We start from the raw sequence: 24,337 nt of genomic DNA on the forward strand, positions 1-24,337 counted from the left end.
CAGTCCTCCCAAGTGATATTCGCCATGACTCGCCCCGAGTGGCAACTTATGTTGAAGTTGACAATAAAAGAGCATGACAAGATGCATTGGACCTGTTAGATGAACAATGGGACATAGCGGCAGCTCGTTCGGTGATTTATCAGCAAGACCTGCGGCGTTATCACAGTCGCCGGGTTAAAACAAGAGCTTTTCAAGAAGGCGACTTAGTGCTATGGCTCATCCAGGATCAGACCGATATGCACAAGTTATCCCCACCCTGGGAAGGGCCCTTTGTGGTCAGCAAGAATCTGAACAACATATCATACTACCTCATCGATGTTCGAGAGAACAAAGACTCACACAAGTCAGAGGAGGAGACCCGCCGGCCGTGGAATATTGCTCATCTTCGGCCTTACTACACCTGAGCCATAGGCTCCCATTATGTACATATTTTTGACAATGTATATATTATGATCAATATAATAAACCGGCATCCTTGCTAAAGCGGGGCCTCTGTCATTTTTCTTAAAAGTATTTCTTGGTTACATGGGGGCCTCTGCTTATAAAGCGGAGTTCTGATTGTCCATTGATCCGGCTTATAAAGCTACAAAAAAAGAGCACAGCTCAAACATAAGCTTGGGGGCTTAATACCCAACATCATAAGGAGCCAAAGAGAGTTTGTTGCAAAGCATAGCTCACCCATAAGCTTCCACTGAGCACAGCTCAAAATATTGCCTAGGGGGTCTTTTACTTCTACAAGAACAAAGAATCTACACCTTGCAATAGGCTATAAAATCCAGGCTTGGAAGCCAGGTGTATTCACCTAAAACCCCGGGTTAACAGCCCTTCATCAAGTAAGTCACTCCACCCAGGTAATCCTGGTATGACCCGCCGAACGTTTGGCAAGTCAATCTTATACAGACCCTAAACTTGTCAAAGTTAAAACGATGATTGGTTAATGTGAGGTCCATCTTAAAAGGCTTTGTCAAATGGTTTAACTCAGTGGCCTGGCAGCCCAAGAAAAGCCTCGCCCCTTTTTGCATATTTTCTTTGTGAACTTTTCTTTTCGATGTTTATTTTGATAAGATTTATATTAAAACCTTTGCTTGCTAAACCAGTCTGGCTTTTGAGTTGCCAAATACAAACTTACAAAGATGAGCGGTGTCAATTGACCCGGCTTGGCTTTCAACTATAAGTTGTCAGCGCACAATCAATTATAAACCGGCGTTTGTCAAACCGGTCTGGCTTTGACTATAAGCCGCCAGTATGATCATCCGGTGTTTATTATAACCCGGTATGACTTCATTGTAAACCAGCACAGCATGGTGGGAGTTATCAGCACTCAAGATTTGGGTTATCACCCTTACTACAATAAAGTTGATAAATCAACAATGTGGTCCAATGTCACAGGTATGATGTATTTCATATTTAATTATTCTTGATGAATACAGACTTGGTTATAAACCCTGGCTTCATACTGGGTGTTATGACCCGTTGGTAGTAAACCGCCAGGATAATTTTAAATTTATTATATGCAGAAGCAGGATTGCATAAAGCTGCTAAGGATCATAAGCAGACATAGCATAATCATGACGGATTAACAGTATTGTGCAAAGTAAACATGCACGACGACAGACCTAGTGTTTAAAACTAGCCTATTACAAGGCAGCAGACGCCCAAAAGAATAATTGTTTATCACCAGTATTCCAGTATCCAGAAGCTAAAACGGCCTCCGGATCATGATTCTTCCTCACGCTGGCCTGACGGTTGTGGGTCATCCCGTGCCGGTTCACCCTCCGCCTCTCCACCCAGTGGCTGGAAGTCAATTGTTGCCCAGTCAATCCCTGTTAAAGCTCGGAAGACAGCTTCATTGCTTATAAGATCGGACGATTCATCATCAGGGGCGTAGGTATGCTTACGGATTGGCGGGATAAGATTTTGCACATCATATACAGATGCATCAACCCATTTGTTGTCTGTGTCATAAATCGACCGGTGGAAAGACAAATCAGTCTCTTCAGCCAGTTTACTTGCAAGTGGACGCATTTCCTTCGTCAAAGCCCTGAGGGCGTCATTGTCAAAGTCTGATCCATCTTATTTTTGGCTGGGATAGCCGTTTCCAATGTCTTCCGGATCAAGATCAGATATACAGGCCTTGGCCCGAGTCAATGCAGACAGAGCACCGGCCCTTGCAGCTGATCTCTTCAACTCCTCGAGCTGGGCATGCGTCATGGATAATTTTGCCAATGTTTCCTTGATTAAAGTTGGGGGTGGTTTATTGTATGAAGTTGTACAGATGACCCATTTAACGCCGGTATATAACTGCTCTATCAAGGTATAGGCAGCCTTCAGCTTTTTGCGCATGTCCGATCCAAGATGAGTAACACGGCTACCTGCAAAGGTCAAAGTATTATTAAACCGGCAGTTTCATAGCTGTTATTTATTTAAAGATTATGAAGAGGTTATTTACCGAAGACAACAGAAGTCATAGCATTGATCTGCCGCTTCAAGCCAGTCAATTCTTCTGTTACCGGGTTAAGGGCTGCTTCAGCATCCTCCATCTGCTTTAGCAAAGTTGCCTTCTCAGTCTCCCATTTTGCCTGTTCACTTTTAAAGCCATCCTTCAGTTGTTCCATGGTTGTTAAGGCACCGGTCAACTCTTCTTTAGCCTTGGAGGTTTCTGCTTGCTGGGACTTAATATTTTCTTGAAGGTCAGAGATTTGAGATTCCTTTTTGGTCAGATCAGCCTGCAAGAGACAGTTAATGAGTTGGTAGTTCATCTTTGAAGTCCCAAGCACACAACAAGTTATCCACTTGGCACTTGGGGGCTAATGTGGATTGCTTTTTATCAACTGACATTTTCAAAGTCCCAAACACATAACAAGTTATCTACTTGGCACTTGGGGGCTATTACATATTTGCTCCAGTTCAGGTTACAGTTTTCTCCTATTCAGACAGATTACATTAATGATTATTAGAAATTTTGGAAACGGCAGGACATAAGATGTACCAGTTCATCCTAAAAAGTATAAACCAGTCCATGGGGGCTATGCAAGCAAAATTCAATATTATTCTACTACAAGTCTCGGTTCACATCAATGTTATAAGCCGGGCCTTGGGGGCTACTGGAGTTGATAATTTAAGTCGGTTCTAAGGAAAAAGAACTTGTGCAAAGTAATTGATATTTACCTCATATCGTTCCTTCATCAGGCCCACTAAACCGGTTTCATAGTCGCGGCTTGTGTACAGGCAGTTTAAATAGCCAGAATGAATATCTTGGGTGCTGAGGTGGGCATAGCTTGATAAGTCTGTTTTCCACTTGCCCTTGTCCATAGCAGAAAATTCATCTTTGGCACTATGCTTTGATAAAGCGACAGGGTTGCCAGGAGCAGTATGACCAAAACCGGTAATCATAACATCATCTGTGGTATCATCAATAGTTTTGGCTGGGCTTGGCGGTTTGGCAGTTGTTTTTGCCGGGCTTGGTGGATCAGTAGCTGGGCTTTGCAGATCAACAGACTGGCTCGTTGGGTTTATCTCTGCTGGTTCAACAAAAGTGTCGTGAGCCTGAGGCACCGAATCATCCAGGATGGTATCAGCATTTGGCTCAAAGGTTTTTGGGGTCTTCTCCGGTTCAGTGGCCGGATTATCATCGGTCGGTTTATTCAACTTAGCCTTCTTGCTAAGTCTGGCTTTGGCCCTGGAAAGAACAGACACAAAAAGTTAGTATAAATCAACAAAATCAAGGCATAAAGGGTTAAGTGTGATATGCTTACCCAGGAACAGTTTTGAGGGGAGGGAGTTGTGTGGCCGATGACTCGCCGGATGATGAATGAGAGGTTCCCTGATAATTTGAATCAGACGGATTAAGAGGATATTGAAAATAACCCGCCCTGGGATAAAGTGTACCAAAAGGACAAGAGACCGCGTGACGGTGTTTACGAGCCGGAGAGTTCGGTAAACCAGAGGAGGTCAATACTTGGCCGCTATGCCGAGTTGTGCGGCGTGCTTCATGCTACTGTGTCTTCAAAAGAAAGTGCGGATCCGAATAAGCAAGAGAGCATGAAAATTTTACTTTCCAGACTGCTCGACGGATTTTTCGTGTTGGCACAGGCTCTGAGTCGGAAGAAAGAATAATTACCTCTACATCACCAGAACGGCTAGCTTCCGCGTCATCCTGATAATAATCATTGTCAATGAGGTGTATGAAAAAGGAACCAAGAGAGTCAAGGTCTACCTCGGAATCCAGATTATCAAGTTCTTCTTCATTGGGCAGTTCAGGGGACTCGGCGGTTCTCTTGTTTATGGGTTTCTTTGTAACCCTGGTCTTGATGCGAGGTGCTCTCACTGGTTTATCTTGCGGCTTCGCCGGTTTATCCTGTGATTTCCTCTTCCAGAATGGATCATCACCCTGCACAGATAGACAACAAGTTATAAAGGAATGTTTAAGAGGAGACGGATTGAGACAAAAATGAGGCAATTCTTACAGCTGGCAGTTTGTTGGAAGTACAGAAGGGACTGAGCCCTACTTTGCTGCATACAGCCATCGGTTCATCAAGCATTTTCTTGACAGTTTCGGTGACTTCATCGTTAGTGAGCTGGATATCAATATGACGCTGAGGGTCTTTCAAATCCCCTGTGTATTCACACATTAAACCGGGGCGCCGGCTTAAAGGCATAATGCTCCAAGAAACCCAGCACCGAACAAAGTCAACGCCTGTCAGGCCATTTGCAACAAAAGCTCTGAGTTTTGGTAGCTGAGGGGCGTATTTTGATCGTTCCTTGGCAGTCAGTCGTTGAGGAACTGGATGCTCTTTGGTAAGCCGGTGTGCACGGTATCCCAGCAGAGGGTTCTCATCAGGTGGAGATGTATCACGGCAGTAAAACCAAGTCTGATTCCAGTCCTTGGGATGACTATAATGCTTGGCATGAGGGAAGCTGACATCTTTACTTTTCTGGATTGAAACCCCGCCCAGCTCAGTGTTGGGTCCATCCGTGAATTCGGTACGGCGGTTCAAATAGAAATAATCTCTGAACAGCTCAACAGTGGGTTCTTCTTGTAGATAAGCCTCACAAAAAACTTCAAAGTTACAAATATTGGACACAGAGTTAGGCCCAATATCTTGAGGGTGGATCTGGAAGCTAGCAAGAACGTTAATTCCTGCTCGTCCTCGAGTAGGTAAATGATAAAAGAAAGAATTTATGAAGTGTGAATGCTAGCAGGTGCACAAGTTTGATCAATGATAATTTCAATCACCTTTTCTAGCATGATTATATGTCATAACAGTAGTTCATCTCATAGAACTTCTCAAGATCAAGTAACAAGCTATTCACATGTTAAAGCATAGACCATAAACTTTCTTGAAAACTAGCAAACTTCATTCTCGGTCATCAAACAATTACAATTCATCTTATTTTCAGGAAGGGTCTATGTCAGAGCTTTGATTTAGCAAACTCCACATACTCAACTATCATATAGTCTTCCATGATTGCTACCACTCAAAGCATATTCTTAGAACAAATAGCCTTCATCGAACACAGAGAAAGATAGGGGCTTAGTGTTTCGCCTCCCAACTCACTTATCATATAGATAATTGTCAACAATAATAATTCATGATCAAATATATGTGCATGGCCATATATGCTTAGATCTTTCCCCAACACACGATGCTTGCCAACTAAAGAGTAGGTAGGAAAGAGAAGGAATACTACTGACTCTTGCATAAAAGTAAAAGATAGGCCCTTCGCAGAGGGAAGCAGGGATTTACAGAGGTGCCAGAGCTCGATTTTGAAATAGAGATAAATAATTTTGAGAGGTATTATCTCATTGTCAATGTAACAACCAAGAGTTCCCAATATCTTCCATACTACATACATTATAGGCGGTTCCTAAACAGAATGGTAAAGTTTTTACTCCCCCTCCACCAACAATCACACTCTACGGCTTGTCCGAAACAACGGGTGCCGTCCAACTAACATCAATCTAGGGGGAGTTTTGTTTGCAATTATTTTTGATTTTATTTTGATCTTTTGATCATGGGACTGGGCATCCCGGTTACCACCCATTTCTCTCGTGAATGATGAGCGGAGTCCACTCATCTTGAGAATAACCCACCTAGCATGGAAGATGTTGATAGCCCCTAGTCGCTACATGAGCAATTCGGGCATACAAAACAGATTATTATTTGAAGGTTTAGAGTTTGGCACATGCAAATTTACTTGGAACGGCAGGTAAATACCGCATATAGGTAGGTATGGTGGACACTCATGGAAGAAACTTGGTTCAAGGAATTTGGATGCACAAGCAATATTCCCGCTTAGTACAGATATTTTGGCTAGCAGAGGATTCTAAAAAGCAAGCATCACATGTTGGTGGATCTATAACAATATAACTTCTATACAAATATACCCAAGCCTAACTCATTATGTTGTCTTCCTTGTCCAACTTCAACTAATTTGCTTAGGTTTGAAAATAATTAATGGGGCTCACAATCATAGAAGATGTCTAAGATAGTATATTTATATGTGAAATTTCTCTTCCTTCAATATTCTTTCATGAATTGTTCAAGTGACCAATACAATGCTTGCTAACCTTCAATAAATTTACAACCTCTAATTATTAGATGTGAAGTCATTACTCCCCATGGGATAAGAAAATGAAACATATAATTTCAGATTTATGACATTCAACTCATTCAACCATTTACTCATTGGATATAAGTGAAGCACACGAGTAAATGACAAACTAATCCAAAAAGATATAAGTGAAGCACATAGAGTATTCTAATAAATTCAAATCAAGTGGGTCTACACCAAAAGGTGTATATAGCAAGGATGATTGTGGTAATCTAAAAATCAAATACTAATATCATACAAGATGCTCCAAGCAAAACACATATCATGTGGCGAATAAAAATATAGCTCCAAGTAAAGTTACCGATGAATGAAGACGAAAGAGGGGATGACATACGAGGCATCCCCAAGCTTAGGCTCTTGGTTGTCATTGAATATTACATTGGGGTGCCTTGGGCATACCCAAGATTAGTCTCTTGCCACTCCTTATTCCATAGTCCATCGAATCTTTACCCAAAACCTGAAAACTTTACAACACAAAACTCAACAGAAAACTCGTAAGCTCCGTTAGTATAAGAAAATAAAACACCACTTAGGTACTGTTGTGAACTCATTATAAATTCATATTGGTGTAATATCTACTGTATTCCAACTTCTCTATGGTTCATACCCTCTGATACTACTCATAGATTCATCAAAATAAGCAAACAACACATGGAAAACAGAATCTGCCAAAAACAGAACAGTCTGTAGTAATCTGTATCAAATGTATACTTATGGAACTCCAAAAATCCTACAAAATTAGGAAATCCTGAGCAATTTGTGTACCAATCCATAGCAAAAATAATCATATCATAATCTCGTTTTTGTGAATTATCAAAACTAATTTACTGGGTGAAAAAGTTTCTGATTTTCAGCAGGATCAACACAACTATCACCGTGAGCAATCCTAAAGGTCTTACTTGGCCCTCTACTGAAACAAAAGCTATAAAACATGATTAATACAGTAGCATAATCATGTGGACACACAAAAACAGTCAGGGTAAACATTGGGTTATCTCCCAACAAGCGCTTTTCTTTAATGCCTTTTTAGCTAGGCATGATGATGACAATGATGCTCACATAAAAGATAAGAATTGAAATATAACGGGGGCATCATGAAGCATATGACTAGCACATTTAAGCCTAACCCACTTCCTATGCATAGGGATTTTGTGAGCAAACAACTTATGGGAACAATAATCAACTAGCATAGGAAGGCAAAACAAGCATAACTTCAAGATTTTGAGCACATAGAGAGGAAACTTGATATTATTGCAATTCCTACAAGCATATGTTCCTCCCTCATAATAATTCTCAGTAGCATCATGAATGAATTCAACAATATAACCAGCACATAAAGCATTCTTTTCATGATCTACAAGCATAGAAATTTTACTACTCTCCACATAAGCAAATTTCTTCTCATGAATAGTAGTGGGAGAAACTCAACAAAATAATTATCATGTGAGGCATAATCCAATTGAAAACTAAAATCATGATGACAAGTTTCTTGGTTATCATTATTCTTAATAGCATACAAGTCATAACAATAATCATCATAGATAGCAACTTTGTTCTCATAATCAATTGGAACCTCTTCCAAAATAGTGGATTCATCACTAAATAAAGTCATGACCTCTCCAAATCCACTTTCATAATTATCACAATAATATTCAACATCCTCCAAAATAGTGGGCTCATTACTTCCTGAAGTTGACACTCTTACAAACCCACTTTCATCAATACAATCATCATAAATAGGAGGCATGCTTTCATCATAATAAATATTCTCATCAAAACTTGGGGGACTAAACATATCATCTTCATCAAACATAGCATCCCCAAGCTTGTGGCTTTGCATATCATTAGCATCATGGATATTCAAGGAATTCATACTAACAACATTTCAATCATGCTCACCATACAAAGATCTAGTACCAAACATTTTAATGCATTCTTCTTCTAGCAATTGAGCACAATTTTCCTTTTCATCATACTTACGAAAGATATTAAAAAGATGAAGCGTATGAGACAAACTCAATTCCATTTTTTTGTAGTTTTCTTTTATAGACTAAACTAGTGATAAAACAAGAAATAAAAAGATTTGATTGCAAGATATGAAGATATACCTTCAAGCACTCACCTCCCCGGCAACGGCGCCAGAAATGAGCTTGATGTCTACTACACAACCTTCTTCTTGTAGACGTTGTTGGGCCTCCAAGTGCAGAGGTTTGTAGGACAGTAGCAAATTTCCCTCAAGTGGATGACCTAAGGTTTATCAATCCGTGGGAGGCGTAGGATGAAGATGGTCTCTCTCAAGCAACCCTGCAACCAAATAACAAAGAGTCTCTTGTGTCCCCAACACACCCAATACAATGGTAAATTGTATAGGTGCACTAGTTCAGCGAAGAGATGGTGATACAAGAGCAATATGGATAATAGATATAGGTTTTTGTAATCTGAAAATATAAAAACAGCAAGGTAACTAATGATAAAAGTGAGTGAAAACGGTATTCCAATGCTAGGAAACAAGGCCTAGGGTTCATACTTTCACTAGTTCAAGTTCTCTCAACAATAATAACATAACTGGATCATATAACTATCCCTCAACATGCAACAAAGAGTCACTCCAAAGTCACTAATAGCGGAGAACAAACGAATAGATTATGGTAGGGTACGAAACCACCTCAAAGTTATCCTTTCTGCTCAATCTATTCAAGAGTCCATAGTAAAATAACACGAAGCTATTATTTCCGTTCAATCTATCATAGAGTTCATACTAGAATAACACCTTAAGACACAAATCAACCAAAACCCTAATGTCACCTCAAGTATCCGTGGGCATGATTATACGATATTCATCACACAATCTCAGATTCATCTATTCAACCAACACAAAGTACTTCAAAGAGTGCCCCAAAGTTTCTACCGGAGAGTCAAGACAAAAATGTGTGCCAACCCTTATGCATAGGTTCATTGAACCCTCAAGTTGATCACCAAAACATACATCAAGTAGATCACGTGAATATCCCATTGTCACCACAGATAAGCACGGCAAGACATACATCAAGTGTTCTCAAATCCTTAAAGACTCAATCCGATAAGATAACTTCAAGAGGAAAACTCAATTCATCACAAGAGAGTAGAGGGGGAGAAACATCATAAGATCCAACTATAATAGCAAAGCTCGCGATACATCAAGATCGTATCACCTCAAGAACACGAGAGAAAGAGAGAGATCAAACACATAGCTACTGGTACATACCCTCAGCCCTGAGGGTGAACTACTCCCTCCTCTTCATGGAGAGCGCTAGGATGATGAAGATGGCCACCGTTGATGGATTCCCCCTCCGGCAGGGTGCCGGAACGGTCTCCCGAGAGGTTTTTGGTGGCTACAAAGGCTTGTGGCGGCGGAACTCCCGATCTATTATGTTTCCTGAAGGTTTTAGGGTATATGGACACATATAGGCGAAAGAAGTCGGTCGGGGGAGCCACGAGGGTGGAGGGCGCGCCCAGGGGGGTAGACGCGCCCCCCTGCCTTGTGGCCTCCTCGAATCTCCCTGACTTCAGCTCCACGTCTCCTGGATCATGTTCGTTCCAAAAATCACGCTCCCGAAGGTTTCATTTCGTTTGGACTCCGTTTGATATTCCTTTTCTTTGAAACACTGAAATAGGCAAGAAAACAACAATATGGGTTGGGCCTCCGGTTAATAGGTTAGTCCCAAAAATAATATAAAAGTGTATAATAATGCCCGTAAACATCCAAAACAGATAATATAATAGCATGAATGCCTCATAAATTATAGATACATTGGAGACGTATCAAACGTCATGGAAGAACTTTGAACCGGGCGGGCTAAACCCTCGACCGAGATGATTAACAAACACAATCACCTCTCTATCATTGGGCTTAGGAGGATTTTTTGGACCGGGAACTCTCCAATGTATGACTTCCTTCTTCGCTAAAACGCCAGTGTCAACAAGCCCATCTAACTGTTCTTCAGTAACCCGGGAAGGAACCCAATTGCAAGCATAGAACTGTTTGGCCATTTCAATGACAAGCTGGAAAAGAGGATCAATGTCGGTTTAAGATTTATGACTGACACGTATAAACCGGCGCAAGGACGGAGGGAGAAGGTATTGAAACATATGTACATGATAAACCGGATTTTGACATTAAGGTCGAGTTGGCGGTTTAAAAGAGGGCTAATGGTACCTGGCGGGTTATCATTTTCTGAAGGTTAAACTGCATATACTATTGTGGAGAGTTATAGATCTGAAAAATTGCTAAGTATTGCACAAACAGGTTTTACAGATTGGTGTTATAATACTGGATCTACTACAGTGCAGAAAAGGAAGAAAAATTCCAGAACCCTAAGTGGTGACAGCGGAACAGCAAAGGTCCAAATGGGGTTGTTTCACTAAAAAAATAGATGTTGAGAAAGGTGGATTATGGTTGCAGCCGCACGGGGATAATGCCAAGTTTTATCAAATACTCGTGTGACAGCAACGTACAAGTGAAGAACACCGACAGACACCGAAGAACACCGAAACCCTAGCAGTAGATCTGGGGATGAAGGAAAGAAGACTTACATATGCTGAGGGAGCAGCGGAGAGGCGCCGCGTGTTTCTGGTATGTTCAGGGTGATGCACCGTCTGGAGGTGAAGTTGAAGACGAGGCTTGACGGCGACGGCTGAAGCTCGAAGTGTTGGGGAGGCACGAGGAAGACGACGAGGCGAAGAGGCACGAAAGGGGAAAAGTGAAAATTGTTGGAAATATGCCCTAGAGGCAATAATAAATTAGTTATTATTATTATATTTCCTTGTTAATGATAATCGTTTATTATCCATGCTATAATTGTATTGATAGGAAACACAGATACATGTGTGGGTACATAGACAACACCATGTCCCTAGTAAGCCTCTACTTGACTAGCTCGTTGATCAACAGATGGTCACGGTTTCCTGACCATGGACATTGGATGTCGTTGATAATGGGATCACATCATTAGGAGAATGATGTGATGGACAATACCCAATCCTAAGCCTAGCACAAAGATCGTAGTTCGTATGCTAAAGCTTTTCTAATGTCAAGTATCATTTCCTTATACCATGAGATTGTGCAACTCCCGGATTCCGTAGGAATGCTTTGGGTGTATCAAACATCACAACGTAACTGGGTGGCTATAAAGGTGCACTACAGGTATCTCCAAAAGTGTCTGTTGGGTTGGCACGAATCGAGACTGGGATTTGTCACTCCGTGTAATGGAGAGGTATCTCTGGGCCCACTCGGTAAGACATCATCATAATGTGCACAATGTGACCAAGGGGTTGATCACGGGATGATGTGTTATGGAACAAGTAAAGAGACTTGCCGGTAACGAGATTGAATAAGGTATCGGCACACCGACGATCGAATCTTGGGCAAGTACAATACCGCTAGACAAAGGGAATTGTATACGGGATCGATTGAGTCCTTGACATCGTGGTTCATCCGATGAGATCATCGTGGAACATGTGGGAGCCAACATGGGTATCCAGATCCCGCTGTTGCTTATTGACCGGAGAACGTCTCAGTCATGTCTGCATGGTTCCCGAACCCGTAGGGTCTACACACTTAAGGTTCAATGACGCTAGGGTTATAAAGGAAGTTTGTATGTGGTTACCAAATGTTGTTCGGAGTCCCGGATGAGATCCCGGACGTCACAAGGAGTTCCGGAATGGTCCGGAGGTAAAGGTTTATATACGGGAAGTCCTGTTTTGGTCACCGGAAAAGTTTCGGGTTTTATCGGTAACGTACCGGGACCACCGGGAGGGTCCCGGGGGTCCACCAAGTGAGGCCACCGGCCCCAGAGGGCTGCATGGGTGAAGTGTGGGAGGGGACCAGCCCCAGGTGGGCTGGTGCGCCCCCCCACCAAGGCCCAAGGCACCTAGGGCTTGGGGGAAACCCTAAAGGGGGCGCCCCCCTTGCCTTGGGGGGCAAGGCAACCCCCCTGGCCGCCGCCCCCTCCTCAGATTGGATCTGAGGGGGCCGGCCCCCCTCTCCTTTTCCCCTATATATATGTGGGGGGTGGGAGGGCAGCCGCAACCAAGTTCTGGCGCAGCCCTCCCCCTCTCCTAAGTCCTCCTCCTCTCCCGCGGTGCTTGGCGAAGCCCTGCAGGATTGCCACGCTCCTCCTCCACCACCACGCCATCGTGCTGCTGCTGGATGGAGTCTTCCTCAACCTCTCCCTCTCTCCTTGCTGGATCAAGGCATGGGAGACATCACCGGGATGTACGTGTGATGAACACGGAGGTGCCGTCCGTTTGGCACTAGGATCTCCGGTGATTTGGATCACGACGAGTACGACTCCTTCAACCCCGTTCTCTTGAACGCTTCCGCTTAGTGATCTACAAGGGTATGTAGATGCACTCTCCTTCCCCTCGTTGTTGGTTTCTCCATAGATAGATCTTGGTGACACGTAGGAAAATTTTGAATTTCTGCTACGTTCCCCAACAGTGGCATCATGAGCTAGGTCTATTGCGTAGATTCTTTGCACGAGTAGAACACAAAGTAGTTGTGGGCGTTGATTTTGTTAAATATGCTTACCGTTACTAGTCCAATCTTGTTTCGACGGTATTGTGGGATGAAGCGGCCCGGACCGACCTTACACGTACTCTTACATGAGACAGGTTCCACCGACTGACATGCACTTGGTGCATAAGGTGGCTAGCGGGTGCCAGTCTCTCCCACTTTAGTCAGAACGGATTCGATGAAAAGGGTCCTTATGAAGGGTAAATAACAATTGGCATATCACGTTGTGGTTTTGCGTTGGTAAGAAACGTTCTTGCTAGAAACCCATAGCAGCCACGTAAAACATGCAAACAACAATTAGAGGACGTCTAACTTGTTTTTGCAGGGTATGCTATGTGATGTGATATGGCCAAGAAGAATGTGATGAATGATATGTGATGTGTGAGATTGATCATGTTCTTGTAATAGGAATCACGACTTGCATGTCGATGAGTATGACAACCGGCAGGAGCCATAGGAGTTGTCTTAATTTATTGTATGACCTGCGTGTCATTGAACAACGCCATGTAATTACTTTACTTTATTGCTAACCGGTAGCCATAGTAGTATAAGTAATAGTTGGCGAGACAACTTCATGAAGACACGATGATGGAGATCATGATGATGGAGATCATGGTGTCATGCCAGTGACGATGATGATCATGTAGCCCCGAAGATGGAGATCAAAAGGAGCAAAATGATATTGGCCATAGCATGTCACTCTTTGATTGCATGTGATGTTTATCATGTTTATGCATCTTATTTGCTTAGAACGACGGTAGTAAATAAGATGATCCCTCATTAAAATGTCAAGAAAGTGTTCCCCCTAACTGTGCACCGTTGCGAAAGTTCGTCGTTTCGAAGCACCACGTGATGATCGGGTGTGATAGATTCTTACGTTCACATACAATGGGTGTAAGCCAGATTTACACACGCGAAACACTTAGGTTAACTTGACGAGCCTAGCATGTACAGACATGGCCTCAGAACACAAGGGACCGAAAAGTCGAGCATGAGTCGTATAGTAGATACGATCAACATGAAGATGTTCACCGATGATGACTAGTCCGTCTCACGTGATGATCGGACACGACCTAGTTGACTCGGATCATGTAATCACTTAGATGACTAGAGGGATGTCTATCTGAGTGGGAGTTCATTAGATGAACTTAATTATCCTGAACGTAGTCAAAAGCCCTTTGCAAATTATGTCATAGCTCGCGCGTTAGTTCTATTGTTTTAGATATGTTCCTAGAGAAAATATAGTTGAAAGTTGACAGTAGCGATTATGCGATCAGTAGAAAGCTTATGTCCTTAATGCACCGCTCAGTGTGCAGAACCCCAAAACGTCATCTTTGGATGTTGCAAACATCGGACATACATGTTTTGATAACTACGTGATAGTTCGGTTAAACGGTTTAGAGTTGAGGCACCAAAGACGTTTTCGAAATGTCGCAGAACATATGAGATGTTTCGAGGGCTGAAATTGGGATTTCAGGCTCGTGCCCACGTCAAGAGGTATAAGACCTCCGACGATTTTCTTAGCCTACAAACTAAGGGAGAAAAGCTCAACGTTGAGCTTGTGCTCAGATTGTATGAGTGCAACAATCATTTGAATCGAGTGGGAGTTGATCTTCCAGATGAGATAGTGATGTTTCTCCAAAGTCATTGCCACCAAGCTGCTAGAGCTTCGTGATGAACTATAACAAATCAGGGATAGATATGATGATCCTTGAGATATTCACGATGTTTGACACCGCGAAAGTAGAAATCAAGAAGGAGCATCAATTGTTGATGGTTAGTGAAACCACTAGTTTCAAGAAGGGCAAAGGCAAGAAGGGGTCCCCTCTTGGAGCACGGCCTGCCCTGGCCGCCCCTCTCTCTCTCCACCAAGGCCCAATGTGGCCCATTGGTTCCCCGGGGGGTTCCGATAACCCCTCCGGCACTGCAGTTTTACCCGAAACTTTTCGGAACACTTCCGGTGTCGGAATATAGCCGTCCAATATACCAATCTTTATGTATCGACCATTTCGAGACTCCTCTTCATGTCCGTGATCTCATCTTTGACTCTGAACAAACTTCGGTCATCAAAAACACATAACTCATAATACATATCGTCATCGAACATTAAGCGTGTGGACCCTACAGGTTCGAGAACTATGTAGACATGACCGAGACACATCTCTAGTCAATAACCAATAGTGGAACATGGATGCTCATATTGGCTCCTACATATTATATGAAGGTCAAACCGCATAACAACATACATTGTTCCCTTTGTCATCGGTATGTTACTTGCCCGAGATTCGATCGTCAGTATCATCATACCTAGTTCAATCTCGTTACCGGCAAGTCTCTTTACTCGTTCCGTAATGCTTCATCCCGTAACTAACTTATTAGTCACATTGCTTGCAAGGCTTATAGTGATGAGCATTACAAAGAGGGCCCAAAGATACCTCTCCGAAACACATAGTGACAAATCCTAATCTTGATCTATGCAGACCCAACAAACACCTTTGGAGACACATGTAGAGCATCTTTATAATCACCCATTTACGTTGTGATGTTTGATAGCACACAAGGTGTTCCTCCGGTATTCGGGATTTGCATAATATCATAGTCTGAGGAACATGTATAAGTCACGAAGAAAGCAGTAGCAATGAAACTGTAATGATCATAATGCTAAGCTAACGGATGGGTCATGTCCATCACATCATACTCCTAATTATGTGATCCGTTTATCAAATGACAACACATGTCTATGGTTAGGAAACATAATCATCTTTGATTAACGGGCTAGTTTAGTATAGGCATACTAGGGACACTATGTTTTGTCTATGTAATCACACATGTACTAAGTTTCTGGTTAATACAATTCTAGCATGAATAATAAACATTTATCATGAAATAAGGAAATAATAATAACTTTATTATGCCTCTATGGCATATTTCCTTCAGTCTCCCACTTGCACTAGAATCAATAATCTATATTACATAGTAATGATTCTAACACCCATGTAGTTTTGGTGGTGATCATGTTTTGCTCGTGGAAGAGGCTTAGTCAACGGGTTTGCAACATTCAGATCTGTATGTATCTTGAAAATCTCTATGTCCCCTTCCGACACTTGATGGCAGATGGAATTGAAGCATCTCTTGATGTGCTTGGTTCTCTTGTGAAATCTGGATTCCTTTGCCAAGGCAATTGCACTAGTATTGTCACAAAAGATTTTCATTGGACCCAATGCACTAGGTATGACACCTAGATCAGATATGAACTCCTTCATCCAAACTCCTTCATTTGCTGCTTCCGAAGCAGCAATGTACTCCTTTTCACACGTAGATCCCACCACGACGCTCTTCTTGGAACTGCACCAACCGACAGCTCCTCCATTCAATAAAAATGTGTATCTGGTTTGCGACTTAGAGTCATCCGGATATGTGTCAAAGTTTGCATCAACTTAACCGTTTACGACGAGCTCTTTGTCACCTCCATAAACGAGAAACATATCCTTTGTCCTTTTCAGGTATTTCAGGATGTTCTTGACCAATGTCCAGTGCTCCACTCCGGGATTACTTTGGTACCTCCCTGCTATACTTATAGCAAGGCACACATAAAGTCAGGTACACAACATTACATACATGATAGAACCTATGGCTGAAGCACAGGGAATGACTTTCATTTTCTCTCTATCTTCTGCAGTGGTCGGGCATTGAGTCTGACTCAACTTCACACCTTGTAACACAGGCAAGAACCCTTTCTTTGATTGATCCATTTTGAAATTCTTCAAAACTTTATCAAGGTATGTACTTTTTGAAAGTCCAATTAAGTGTCTTGATCTATCTCTATAGATCTTGATGCCCAATATGTAAGCAGCTTCTCCGAGGTCTTTCATTAAAAAACTCTTATTCAGGTATCCCTTTATGCTATCCAGAAATTCTATATCATTTCCAATCAACAGTATGTGATCCACATATAATATTAGAAATGCTACAGAGCTCCCACTCACTTTCTTGTAAATACATGCTTCTCCAAAAGTTTGTATAAAACCATATGCTTTGATCACACTATCAAAGCGTTTATTCCAACTTCGAGAGGCTTGCACCAGTCCATAAATGGATCGCTGGACCTTGCAAACTTTGTTAGCACCCTTTGGATCGACAAAACCTTCTGGTTGCATCATATACAACTCTTCTTCTAGAAATCCATTTAGGAATGCAGTTTTGACATCCATCTGCCAAATTTCATAATCATAAAATGCGGCAATTGCTAAAATGATTCAGACAGACTTAAGCATCGCTACGGGTGAGAAAGTCTCATTGTAGTCAACTCCTTGAAATTGTTGAAAACCTTTTGCAACAAGTCAAGCTTTGTAGACAGTAACATTACCGTCAGCGTCGATCTTCTTCTTGAAGATCCATTTATTTTCTATGGCTTGCCGATCATCGGGCAAATCCACCAAAGTCCACACTTTGTTCTCATACATGGATCCCATCTCAGATTTCATGGCATCAAGCCATTTCGCGGAATCCGGGCTCATCATCGGTTCCTCATAGTTCGTAGGTTCACCATGGTCTAGTAACATGACTTCCAGAACAGGATTACCGTACCACTTTGGTGCGGATCTTACTCTGGATGACCTACGAGGTTCGGTAGTAACTTGATCAGAAGTTTCATGATCATCATCATTAGCTTCCTCACTAGTTGGTGTAGGAATCACTAGAACTGATTTCTGTGATGAGCTACTTTCCAATAAGGGAGAAGGTACAATTACCTCATCAAGTTCTACTTTCCTCCCACTCACTTCTTTCGAGAGAAACTCCTTCTCTAGAAAGGATCCATTCTTAGCAACAAATACTTTGCCTTCGGATCTGTGATAGAAGGTGTACCCGACAGTTTCCTTTAGGTATCCTATGAAGACGCACTTCTCCGATTTGTGTTCGAGCTTATCAGGTTGAAGCTTTTTCACATAAGCATCGCAGCCCCAAACTTTAAGAAACGACAACTTTGGTTTCTTGCCAAACCACAGTTCATAAGGCGTCGTCTCAACGGATTTTGTCGGTGCCCTATTTAAAGTGAATGCAGTCGTCTCTAAAGCATAACCCAAAAATGATAGCGGTAAATTAGTAAGAGACATCATAGATCGCATCATATCCAATAAAGTACGGTTACGACATTCTGACACACCATTTTTCTGTGGTGTTCCAGGTGGCGTCAGTTGTGAAACTATTCCACATTGTTTCAAATGAAGACCAAACTCATAACTCAAATATTCACCTCCACGATCAGATCATAGAAACTTTATTTCCTTGTTATGATGATTTTCCACTTCACTCTGAAATTCTTTAAACTTTTCAAATGTTTCAGACTTATGCTTCATTAAGTAGATATAACCATATCTGCTCAAATTATCTGTGAAGGTAAGAAAATAACGATACCCGCCATGAGCCTCAACACTCATTGGACCGTATACATTGGTATGTATAATTTCCAATAAGTCAGTAGCTCGTTCCATTGTTCCGGAGAATGGAGTTTTAGTCATCTTTCCCATGAGGCACGGTTCGCAAGCACCAAGTGATTCATAATCAAGTGATCCCAAAAGTCCATCAGCATGGAGTTTCTTCATGCGATTTACACCGATATGACCCAAATGGCAGTGCCACAAATAAGTTGCACTATCATTATCAACTTTGCATCTTTTGGCTACAATATTATAAATATGTGTATCATCATGATCAAGATTTAACAAAAATAGACCACTCAGCAAGGGTGCATGACCATAAAAGATATTACTCATATAAATAGAACAACCATTACTCTCCGATTTAAATGAATAACCATCTCGCATCAAACAAGATCCAAATACAATGTTCATGCTCAACGTTGGCACCAAATAACAATTATTCAGGTCTAAAACTAATCCCGAAGGTAGATGTAGAGGTAGCGTGCCGACGGCGATCACATCGACCTTGGAACCATTTCCCACACACATCGTCACCTCATACTTAGCCAATCTTCGTTTAATCCGTAGCCCCTATTTTGAGTTGCAAATATGAGCAACAGAACCAGTATCAAATACATGAGCTACTACGAGCATTAGTAAGGTACACATCAATAACATGTATATCAATTATACCTTTCACTTTGCCATCCTTCTTATTCGCCAAATACCTGGGGCAATTCCGCTTCCAGTGACCGGTCCCTTTGTAGTAGAAGCACTCAGTTTCAGGCTTAGCTCCAGACTTGGGTTTCTTCTCCTGAGCAGCAACTTTCTTGCCTTTCTTCTTGAAGTTCCCCTTCTTCCCTTTGCCCTTTTTCTTGAAACTAGTGGTCTTGTTGACTATCAACACTTGATGCACCTTCTCGATTTCTACATCCACAGCTTTTAGCATCACGAAGAGCTCGGGAATAGTCTTGTTCATCCCTTGCATATTATAGTTCATCATGAAGCCTTTATAGCTTGGTGGCAGTGATTGAAGAACTCTGTCAATGACACTATCATCGGGAAGATTAACTCCCAGCTGAGTCAAGTGGTTATGGTACCCAGACATTCTGAGTATGTGTTCACTTTTGCTGTTGTAGAACTTGTTGGAGACTTCATACCTCTCAACTCGGGCATTAGCTTGAATTGGAACATCCCATATGCTCCATGACGTTCAAAACGTCTTTGAAGTCCCGATTCTAAGTTGTAAAGCATGACACACTAAACTATTGAGTAGTCATCAGCTTTGCTCTGCCAGATGTTCTTAACATCATCAGTAGCATCTGCAGCAGGCCTGGCACCCAACGGTGCTTCCAGGACGTAATTCTTATGTGCAGCAATGAGGATAATCCTCAAGTTACAGACCCAGTCCGTGTTGTTGCTGCCATCATCTTTCAACTTAGCTTTCTCTAGGAACACATTAAAATTCAAAGGAATGGTAGCACAGGCCATTGATCTACAATAACATAGACATGCAAAATAACTATCAGGACTAAGTTCATGATAAATTGAAGTTCAATTAATCATATTACATAAGAACTCCCACTTAGATAGACATCCCTCTAGTCATATAAATGATCACGTGATCCAAATCAACTAAAGCATGTCCAATCAACATGTGAGATGGAGTAGCTTTCAATGGTGAACATCACTATGTTGATCATATCTACTATATGATTCACGTTCGACCTTTCGGTCTTAGTGTTCTGAGGCCATATCTGCATATGCTAGGCTCGTCAAGTTTAACCCGAGTATTCTGTGTGCGTAAAACTGGCTTGCACCCGTTGTATGTGAATGTAGAGCTTATCGCACCCGATCATCACGTGGTGTCTCAGCACGACGAACTGTAGCAATGGTGCATACTCATGGAGAACACTTATACCTTGAAATTTAGTAAGGGATCATCTTATAATGCTACCGCCGTACTAAGCAAAATAAGATGCATAAAAGATAAACATCACATGCAATCAAAATATGTGACATGATATGGCCATCGTCATCTTGTGCTCATGATCTCCATCACCGAAGGATCGTCATGATCTCCATCGTCACAGGTGCGACACATTGATCTCCATCGTAGCATCGTTGTCATCTCGCCAACTATTGCTTCTACGACTATCGCTACCGCTTAGTGATAAAGTAAAACAATTACATGGCGATTGCATTGCATACAATAAAGCGACAACCATATGGCTCCTGCCAGTTGCTGATAACTTTGTTACAAAACATGATCATATCATACAACAAATTATATCACATCATGTCTTGACCATATCACATCACAGCAAGCCCTGCAAAAACAAGTTAGACATCCTCTACTTTGTTGTTACAAATTTTGCGTGGCTACTACGGGCTTCTAGCAAGAACCGTTCTTACCTACACATCAAAACCACAATGATTTTTCGTCAAGTGTGATGTTTTAACCTTCAACAAGGACTGGTCGTAGTCAAACTCGGTTCAACTAAAGTTGGAGAAACAGACACCCGCCAGCCACCTATGTGCAAAAGCACGTCGATAGAACCAGTCTCATGAACGCGGTCATGTAATGTCGGTCCAGGCCGCTTCATCCAACAATACCGCCGAATCAAAGTAAGACGTTGGTGGTAATCAGTATGACTATTATCGCCAACAACTCTTTGTGTTCTACTCGTGCATATAATATCTATCCATAGACCTGGCTCTGATGCCACTGTTGGGGAACGCGGTAATTTCAAAAAAATTCCTATGCTCACGCAAGATCTATCTAGCTGATGCATAGCAATGAGAGGGGAGAGTGTGTCCATGTACCCTCATAGACCAAAAGCGGAAGCGTTTCAATAACGCGATTGATGTAGTCGAACTTCTTCGCGATCCAACTGATCAAGTACCGAACGTACGGCACCTCCGCATTCAACACACGTTCAGCTCGATGACGTCCCTTGTGCTATTGATCCAGTTGAGGACGAGGGTGAGTTCCATCAGCACGACGATGTGGCGATAATGATGATGATGCTACCGGCACAGGGCTTCGCCTAAGCACTACGATGGTATGATCGAGGTGTGTAACTATGGAGGGGGCCACCGCACACGGTTAAGAGAAACTTGTGTGTCCTAGGGTGCAAGGGGGAGGCTGGCCAGCCCCTAGGGCGTGCCCCCAGAGGGGAGTCCTACTAGGACTACTAGTCCTAGTAGGATTCCACTAAGACGGAGAGGGGGAAAGGAAGGAGAGGGAGAGGGAGTAGGAAAGGCCCCCCACCTTCCCTAGTGCAATTCGGACCCAAGGGGGAGGGGGCGCACGGCCTGCCCTGGCCACCCCTCTCTCTCTCTCTCCACCAAGGCCTAATGTGGCCCATTAGTTCCCCGGGGGGGGGGGGTCGGTAACCCCTCCGGCACTCCGACTTTACCCGAAACTTTCCAGAACACTTCTAGTGTATGAATATAGCCGTACAATATATCAATCTTTATGTCTCGACCATTTTGATACTCCTTGTCATGTCTGTGATCTCATCTGGGACTCCGAACAAACTTCGGTCATCAAAAACACATAACTCATAATACATATCGTCATCGAACGTTAAGCGTGCGGACCCTACGGGTTCGAGAAGAATGTAGACATGACCGAGACACATCTCTGGTCAATAACCAATAGCGGAACCTGGATGCTCATATTGGCTCCTACATATTCTATGAAGATCTTTTATCGGTCAAACCGCATAACAACATACGTTGTTCCCTTTGTCATCGGTATGTTACTTGCCCGAGATTCGTTCGTCGGTATCATCATACCTAGTTCAATCTCGTTACCGGCAAGTCTCTTTACTCGTTCCGTAATGCTTCATCCTGCAAGTAACTCATTAATCACATTGCTTGCAAGGCTTATAGTGATGAGCATTGCCGAGAGGGCCCACATATACCTCTCCAAAACACGGAGTGACAAATCCTAATCTCGATCTATGCCAACCCAACAAACACCTTCGGAGACACCTGTAGAGCATCTTTATAATCACCCATTTACGTTGTGACGTTTGATAGCACACAAGGTGTTCCTCCGGTATTCGGGAGTTGCATAATCTCATAGTCTCAGGAACATGCATAAGTCATGAAGAAAGCAGTAGCAATGAAACTATAACGATCATAATGCTAGGCTAGCGGATGGGTCATGTCCATCACATCATTCTCCTAATTATGTGATCTCGTTTATCAAATGACAACACATGTCTATGGTTAGGAAACATAACCATCTTTGATTAACGAGCTAGTCTAGTAGAGGCATACTAGGGACACTATGTTTTGTCTATGTATTCACACATGTAATAAGTTTCCGGTTAATACAATTCTAGCATGAATAATAAACATTTATCATGAAATAAGGAAATAATAATAACTTTATTATGCCTCTAGGGCATATTTCCTTCAATCACATCACAACATGCCTTGCAAAAACAAGTTAGACGTCTTCTACTTTGTTTGTTGCGAGTTTTACGAGGCTGCTACGGGCTACTAGCATGAACCGTACATACCTACGGCACAAAAATCACAATGGTGATTTTTAAGTTTGCGGTTTTAACCTTCACAAGGACCGGTAGCAGTCAAACTCGATTCAACTAAAGTTGGAGAAATAGACACCCGCCAGCCACCTTTATGCAAAACTAGTTGCATGTCTGTTGGTGGAACCGGTCTCATGAACGCGGTCATGTAAGGTTGGTCCGGGCCGCTTCATCCAACAATACCGCCGAATCAAAAGATGTTGGTGGTAAGCAGTATGACAATCACCGCCCACAACTCTTTGTGTTCTACTCGTGTATATCATCTACGCATAAACCTGGCTCAGATGCCACTGTTAGGAAATGTAGCATGCAATTTCAAAAAAAATCCTATGCTCACACAAGATCTATCTAGGAGATGCATAGCAACGAGAGGGGGAGAGTGTGTCCAAATACCCTCATAGACCAAAAGCGAAAGCGTTAACTTAACGCGGTTGATGTAGTCGAACGTCTTCTCGAATCAACCGGTCAAGTACTAAACGTACGGTACCTCCAAGTTCCGCACACGTTCAGCTCTATGATGTCCCTTGAACTCTTGATCCAGTAGAGGTACAAAGGAGTCGATGAGTTCCGTCAGCACGACGGCGTGATGACGGCGTTGGTGAAGTGGTCCGCGTAGGGCTTCGCCTAAGCACTACGACAATATGATCAAAGGAGTAAACAGTGGAGGGGGGCACCGCACACAGCTAAGACAATTGATGTGCTTTGGGTTGCCCTCCTGCCCCTGTATATAAAGGAGGAGGGGGAGGAGGCCGACCACAAGGGGCACGCCAAGGAGGGGGAGTCCTGCTAGGACTCCTAGTCCTAGTAGGATTCGCCTCCCCCCTCTTTTTCCTTCTCATGGAGGGGGGAAAGGGGAAGGGAGAGGGAAGAGGAGAAGAAAAGGGGGGGCGCCCTCTCCCCTAGTCCAATTCGGACTCCCCATGGTAGGGGGGCGCGGCCACCCCTTATGGGCTGCCTCCCCTCTCCCCTATGGCCCATGTAGGCCCAACAATTCCCCAAGGGGGGGGGGTCCGGTAACCTCTCGGTACTCAAAAAAATACCCGAACCTTTTCGAAACCATTCCGGTGTCCGAATACTATCATCCAATATACCAATCTTTACCTCTCGACAATTTCGAAACTCCTCGTCATGTTCGTGATCTCATCTGGGACTCCGGACAATCTTTGGTCACCAAAACACATAAC

Source organism: Triticum dicoccoides, chromosome 1B (assembly GCF_002162155.2).
Source record: "Triticum dicoccoides isolate Atlit2015 ecotype Zavitan chromosome 1B, WEW_v2.0, whole genome shotgun sequence".
In the NCBI taxonomy this organism is placed as follows: domain Eukaryota; kingdom Viridiplantae; phylum Streptophyta; class Magnoliopsida; order Poales; family Poaceae; genus Triticum; species Triticum dicoccoides.